We start from the raw sequence: 7594 nt of genomic DNA on the forward strand, positions 1-7594 counted from the left end.
CAAAGCTTTCTCTGATGGGAAATGCATAATCAAGAATTATTCTTTATCAAGTTTCAGCTGGTATTTTACCCAAACCTCAGTGTTCTGTATTTATGTGTGGGGCAGAAATCTTTTGTTATGTACAATCAAAGAGTGTCTCACTAAGAAAGCATAAGGGGACCATGGACTAATTTGTAGGCAGTGGGCACTACTACAAGACTCAGCTGATCAAATTTCTTTTGTCTCTAAAATGCCAGAAAATTGAGCAACCCAGAAACTAAATGATTTATGGTAGCATGAACATCTGCTGTATTCAAAAGCACTTATAATGTGCAATGGTAGTGTTGTTCACATAAGGCAGCTACCTTTAATTGGATGTAGCACAGACAGCACAGTAGACCCCAGAGTAAGCTTTCATTGTTCTCTTGATAGGAGATGTACTAGAGCATGGCTACCTGCTGATAAATTGTGCATTCAAGACCAACCTGGAATATGATCAGCTGAACAGGGACTCTCACAGGGCTTTTAACCAAGATAATTAGCATCCCTAGCCATGGAACCTGTGAAAACCAAGAATAGCTACAGTGATAACTCCCACATTCCTCTTAATTTGGGAGCTTGATGAAAATGGTGATGCTGGCAAGCCAAAAGAACTTTCACATGTGACTTTACATGGATCCAACGTCACATTTAAACTAGACTACTGTACATGCAGAGCAGCTATGTACTTAGCGTACCCACAGAGCACCTGCCAGAGCTATGGATCTGCAGCATGCTAACTAAGCATGCATTTAACCAAGACTTTGGGCATGTGCAAAGATACCCAGGTAAGAACTTTTGCCTTGCCAGCATCACATCTAAATCAGGTCTCACTTATACATACCAAGATATTAGAGAGAGCAAGTACCTCATTTGAAGTGCAGATACTCAGAGATGGACTCCAGATTAGTAAGAGTCAGCCCCAGTTGCCTTAGGATAACAATCCCTGAACTTACTACACGTCTGTTGCTCTGTAAATATGTTCTTGAGAGGAATCAGAACTGGGAATGAGTTGAAACAGTCTGCAACTCCAGCAAGGTCTCGCCCCAGCCCTTGATGAACAATCATATAAACAAAGATGGACATGGACAGAATTCAAAGTGCCATAGGAAAAAAACATACAGTGGCCTTTAAGTACACATGCCTGAAATAACCTGGAATTTCTTTTGTATGTAGGAAGAGGCTATTACTTCAGGACAGCCATCCCAGAATAGCAGCTGTGAGTTAACAACCTTTGATATCTGACTGGGCCAAGAAACCTTAACAGCATAAGTAAAGCTTGCCGGATCAGATCAGAGGCCCATCTAGTCCAGCATACTGTTTCATACAGCAGGCAACCACTTGCCCTGGAGGACAAAACAGGGCATAAAGGTTGAGTCCTTTCCCCAATGCTGTCTCCTAGCACTGGTATTCAGACATCTGCTGCCTTCGTATATGGAGGCTCCCTTTACTCACCGTTGCTAGCAGTCATTGATTGACCTCTCATCCATTAATGTCTAACCCCCTTTTAAAGCATTCTATGCTTGTTACGAATGGACACAAACCAGGTCATAAAATAAAATTATTTGATGAGCTTTGGCCGGTTCATGGTTTACACTGGAACCATCATGAACTTTCACGGACTTTGATACAGTTCGTGAAGAGCAGAAAACAGGGGTTTAAATGGCTCCGAGCCATTTAACCCCCTACTTTCTGCTCTTCACAAAAAACAGCTGAGCTGCAGGAGCTTCCCACCACTCATCTTGGAGCCATTTAAACCCTCTGCTTCTGCTCCCCCTCCTTATTTTATTTATTTATTGGGTTTCTATCCTGCCCTCCCCACAAACGGGCTCAGGGCGGCTTACATTTAAAGGCACTATGTGCCAGAATACATAAAACACATAAAACCAGATAAAAACAAGATAAACAGTCATATTATTACAATTAAAGTGCTTAGCATAGAATTGATCTTCCAGTCACATTAAAGATAGCTTCCTGTAGATGGTCACAAGTCCCAATTCAGCAGTATCTGTCTCATGCGTTACTGTGGCTTGGTCTCCATATAGGGCCAACCAACTACCCCAATGGTAGTGGTGGGTGGCTCCTAATTAAAAGCCTGGCGGAAGAGCTCCATCTTGTAGGCCCTGCGGAACTGTACAAGGTCCCGCAGGCCCCTGATCTCCTCTGGGAGCTCATTCTACCCGGTAGGAGCCGCCACCGAAAAGGCCCTAGCCCTGGTAGCGGTGAGCCTGGACTCTTTGGGGCCTGGAATCACTAGCCGGTGTTGTGCTCCAGACCGTAGTGCTCTCTGGGGTAAGTGTGGGGAAAGGCGGTCCCTCAGGTATGTCAGACCCTGGCCATAAATGGCTTTAAAGGTAAGTACCAGCACCATGAAGCAAATTTGGTATGCTATTGGCAGCCAGTGCAGTGCATTCAGCGCAGGCTGGATGTGTTCCCATCTAGCGAGACCCATCAAAAGCCTGGCCACCGCATTCTGCACTAGCTGCAGCTTCCGGATTTGCAACAAGGGCAGCCCCATGTAGAGAGCATTACAGTAGTCTAATCTCGAGGTGACCATCGCATGGGTCACTGTAGCCAGGTCGTTGTGATCGAGGAAGGGAACCAACTGCTGAATCAGCCGGAGGTGGTAAAAGGCCGACTTAGCAGTGGCTGCCACCTGGGCATCCATAGTTAAGGAGGGATTCAGGAGCACTCCCAAACTCCTCACCGCAGGTGCTTGCACCAATGTTGCCCTGTCTAAGGTTGGGAGAGGGGACCCCATCCCCAACCCACCCTGACTCAGGCACAAGATCTCTGTCTTCACCAGGTTAAGTTTCACCTGGCTCGGTCTGAGCCAACCAGCCACGGCTTGCAATGCCCAGTTCAGATCTTCTGGGCTGGAGTATGACCAGCCACCCAACATCAGATAGAGCTGGGTGTCATCTGCATACTGGTGGCACCCTAGACCATACCTCCAGACAATCTGGGCAAGGGGACGCATATAGATGTTAAGCAATAATGGGGAAAGCACCGCCCCCCTGAGGCACACCGTACTCAAACGGATGTCTCCGGGACTGCTGTTCCCCTAGCACCACCCTTTGTCCCCAACCCTGGAAAAAAGAAGCAAGCCATTGTAAGGCAAGCCCCTGTATCCCTACGTCGGCGAGGCAGTGGGTCAGCAGCTTTTGGTCGACCGTGTCGAACACTGCCAACAGGTCTAACAACAACAGTACCACTGAACCGCCCCAATCCAGATGCCTCCAGAGGTCGTCCATAAGGGCGACCAGTGCTGTCTCCATCCCTGGCGAAAGCCAGACTGGAAAGGGTCTAGGATGAAAGCGTCATCCAGGAAGTCCTGTAACTGTATCACCACTGCCCTCTCAATTAATTTGCCCAAATAGGGTAAATTGGAAACCGGCCGATAGTTGGCCAATTCGGCCAGATCCAGAGTTGGTTTTTTCAAGAGGGGACGGACCATCGCTTCCTTGAGTGCCCCTGGAAACTGCCCCTCAGAGAGGGCCTTGTTGACAATCTCCCTTAGGGCACCTCGAAACCCCTCATGGCCCACTTTAATGAGCCAGGAAGGGCAGGGATCAAGGCTGCATGTGGTTGGGTGTACAGACGCAAGCAAACTGTCGACTTCCTCCAGGCTGGGAGTGGCAGGGAGCAGATCAGGAGGGTTTAAATGGCTTAGAGGGGGCACTTCACCCCTTCCTTTCTGCCAGCCGTGGCTTTCCCCAGCCAGCAGGAAGGAAGGAAATGCCACACAGGGAGCATTTCACCCCCTCCTGTCTACAGGCTTCAGAAACCCCAGGGGGCACTTCACCCACTCCTGATCGCTGGCCATGGCTTTCCACATCTGACAGAAAGAAAGGGGTGAAGTGCCCCCTGGGAAGCACTTCACCTCCTTCCTTTTTCCTGGCTGGGGAAAGCTGCAGCCAGCATAAAGGAGGGGGTGAAATGCCCCCTAGGAGGCACTTCACTCCCATCCTTAACCCTTTGGTTTTGCTCCCCGCCCCTTTGAAGCAGCAGGGAGCAAAACTAGAGGCTTAAATAGCTCCAAGCCATTTAAACCCTTCAAGATCTGCTCCCTGCTGCTCTGAGGGGGGAGCAGAACCAGAGGATTAAATGGAGCCATTTAACTCTCTGGTTTTGCTCCCCAACACTTCAAAGCAGCGGAGTGCAGAACCGGAGGGTTTAAATGGGTCAGATCCATTTAAACCCCTGCTTTCTTCTCTGCTTTCACAGGGAGTGGAAAGTGAGGGTTTAAATCTTAAATGGCTCTTGACCTATACAAACCAGTTTAGTTCATGAACTGGCACACTGGTTCGTGTAGGATTGTGGTTCAGCCACAAACCGAACCGCAAAAATGATGTTTGTGCCCTTCCCTAATGCTTGTGGCCATGACAAGGTCCACTGGGACAGAGTCCCAAAATTTAAAATTACTCATTGAGTAACAAAGCATTTCCTTTTGTCTGTCATGAACCTGTTTCCCACCTACATCACTGGATGCCCCCGAGTTGTAGTATTATGGGAGAGGGAGAAATCATTTTATAAACCTTATGTCTCCCCATAGCTGTCTCTTTTTCTCATATGAAAGGTGTTCCAATCCCTCAATCATCTTGGTTCCCCTCCTTTGTACTTTTCCAGCTCTGCGATTTCTCATTGAGAGCCAGTTTGGTGTAGTGGTTAAGTGCCTGGACTCTAATCTGGGAGAACCGGGTTTGATTCCCCACTCCTCCACTTGCACCTGGCTGGATGACCCTGGGCAAGCCGTAGCTCTAGCACAGCTGTTCTTGAAAAAGAGCAGTCTCTGCCAGAGTTGTCTCAGCCCCACCTACCTCACAGGGTGTCTGTTGTGGGGAGGGAAAGGGAAAGGAGTTTTTAAGCCGCTCTGAGACACCTTTGGGTAGTGAAGGGCGGGGTATAAATCCAATCTCTTTTTCTTCTTCTTGAGAGATGGCAATCAAAACTGCACAAAGTATTCCAAATGAAGGAATTTGCCTTTTTCCACTGCTGCCGCACACTGGGTCGACATTTCCATTGAATTTTCCACTACAACCCCAAGATCTCTTTCAATCTATTTGTTTGAGAACACTCATCTAGTATCACAAGACACACTACTGGTTCTGTTCTTCTATCACCCCTCCAAGATGATCAGGCTGTAGTTCATTTTTTGCAAATATCTTCTTCACACAGGTATGAGGCACAACAGCTTCATATACTCATGGAACATTTATAAAACTCTGACTGGCTTTCCACTCATCCAGAGCAGCAAAGTTTAAAGCCATATAAAATATACTGAAAATGCTCCTGTGACAAGCAAACAAACAAAAGGCAGCAGAACTGCACTGAAGACTTGAAGAAAATGAACATGCTTTTGCTGTAAAAATTGGGTATAAGGGCTCTGATTAGAAGGATATTCTTTTAAGCTATCCATGCACTGTAGCAACACCTGTGAAAAAATGTTCACTAAAAAGAGCAGATGAGTGTTTGTTCTTTACAAAAAAAAGTTTTCATGAACAGCTAGATTCCCAGGATAAACCAAAATTGAACCATCTTCATCTTTGTATGGCATGGCTTCTTCTCCCATCTTCATTTCCAAAGGATGGGAAAGAGGATATTAATTGGCAACCACAAAATAAACTAACATTTCCTGGAGAAAATGGGTGCACTCTACATGTCTAGAAGCTTTCATGAAGATGCCAATATTAGAATGATGCAAAGATCTCACTGACATTTACTTCCAATCTGCCTTTTCAACATGCCTTCATTAGACAGCTACTGAAAATGTTTATTAGTCCCACTGGCTTCTCTACATTCATCATAAAATTTTATTAGAACCCATTGTCCTTAGAGTAACCATTTCATCACCCCAAGAGCTACATGCCACTTGCCTGGCACAGAACACACATTAAAAATCAGTGCCAGCAGTCTGAGGCTTGAGGGTACTATGTCTTCCCTGTCACAATTAATACCACTATTATGCTAATCCATCTGCAACACTCACTCTCCCATTTGTTTTCCTAGACAGAAGAACCAGTTTATTAAAATATCCCTGGTACAAATTCTAGTCTGGCAATGCAGGAGGATCCAGTTGTACATATTAACTCATTTAGTCCAGGGACTCTCACAAACTTATGGACAGCAAATATGTCGATTAAATAATGTAGAAAAACAGAACATTTCCTTTGTGCATTTGCAAAAATACATTATAGCTATGCAGATGTCAGAGATATCCAAAAAGCTGCAAATTAATGCTGTAATCCATCAGATTTATTCCTGCCTGAGGTTCTGTAATCAGATGAACAGTGTCAGGTAGCAGAGAAATATTGTCAAAACTTATCTTAAGAGCAGTTTTAAACAATTTTATCCTGGAGTTCCAAGCACTTCTCCCACACTTTTCTCTTCCTTGGTGGCTTCCTCACTGAAAAGGGCAAAGTTCTGACCTATTAAAAGTCTACCTCAGGGTGGGAAGGCCAAAGTAATTTAAACAAAGGGAGATCAAAGGTTTCCAGGTGCACAAAGGAAAAGCCAAAACAGCCTTTAGCTCATTGAAGTCTCCAGAATGCTCAAACATTTAGATATTTATCCTTTTATAGATAAACCAGTCTTGTCCCAGAACCTAAAAGGAATGCATGGCCTAACTGTCCCCCAACAGTAGATGAAACAGTATCTCTGCGTTTGGATGGTACCATTTCAGGCAGATTTTCACATGATGGAAATCTCAGTGGAGGAGGAGCTGCTAGCAGTATTCCAGCATGGAAAGCTAGAACAGCGGGGTGAAGAAAACTGTGTGAAAATCTTTTATCTTCATGACGGAGTAATTCAACGTTGATCCTCGCTTGCAGACTTAAGCGGTGCAGTCGAGGCACAGGAGGAAAAAGAATCGGATCACGCAGGGCGAAATGAGAGCTCTGGACGAGTGCGTGTGTGGGGGGGGGGGTATGCGTGCTTTCACTGCCCATGTACCTGAATCCTCCCCGAGTCTTAACTTTCCTTCCCGGATACACAAACGCCCAACAGAAACGGCACTACTGAGGGGCTGGCCGAGAAGAAGAAGCTGAAGAGATTAGTTCGAGAGGGGACCAGGGAGAGGGAGAAGGAGAGAGAGGGCGACTGGCCCTGTCGCCCCCCGGGGCGCCGTACCTTTGCTCTGTTTACACTGCAACGCCGTCGAAAACAGGGGGGAAGCCGGTCGCGCTCACTTACCCGGTCAGACGGCGGCTCACTTGCCCGTTGCCGTCTGGCGGCGCGAAAAGGCCACTCCCACCACGGTGGTCGTCCACCCCCACCCCCCAGAGAGCCGAACTGGAGGCTGCCGATTCCCACCACCAACCTGAGGCAGGCAGGAGCTCGCGAGGGGGCGGGGCGGAGAAATCCTCCCGCTGAGGGGCTGGGGCGCTTCACGCGGCGGTGGCTCCGCCCCTGGGAGGCTCTTGGCGAAGGGAGGCGGAGACCGGTCGGAGGCTCGGCTGGAAGAGAAGAAGGGCGGGGCTGGGGGCAGGCTGTGGCTTTGGGGGCGACTGTTGGTCGAGCCTTCTGAAGAGGCAGAAACCCAACAGGGACAGTTTTCTGCTCACTGTAGGCATGTGAC

The 7594-nt window shown here is 47.5% G+C and overlaps 1 protein-coding gene across 1 annotated transcript in view; it reads right to left on the bottom strand.

Moving 5' to 3' along the window:
• Window positions 1-7352, bottom strand: part of CDK18 (cyclin-dependent kinase 18) — a 103719-nt gene extending 96367 nt beyond the window's left edge. The window contains exon 1 of the mRNA XM_015419341.1: window positions 7210-7352. The gene's annotated coding sequence lies outside the window, so the exon portion shown is untranslated. The remainder of the gene's footprint in view (window positions 1-7209) is intronic.
• Between the last annotated feature and the right edge of the window lie 242 nt (window positions 7353-7594).

Source organism: Gekko japonicus, unplaced genomic scaffold (assembly GCF_001447785.1).
Source record: "Gekko japonicus isolate JY-2015 unplaced genomic scaffold, Gekko_japonicus_V1.1 scaffold276, whole genome shotgun sequence".
NCBI lineage: Eukaryota > Metazoa > Chordata > Lepidosauria > Squamata > Gekkonidae > Gekko > Gekko japonicus.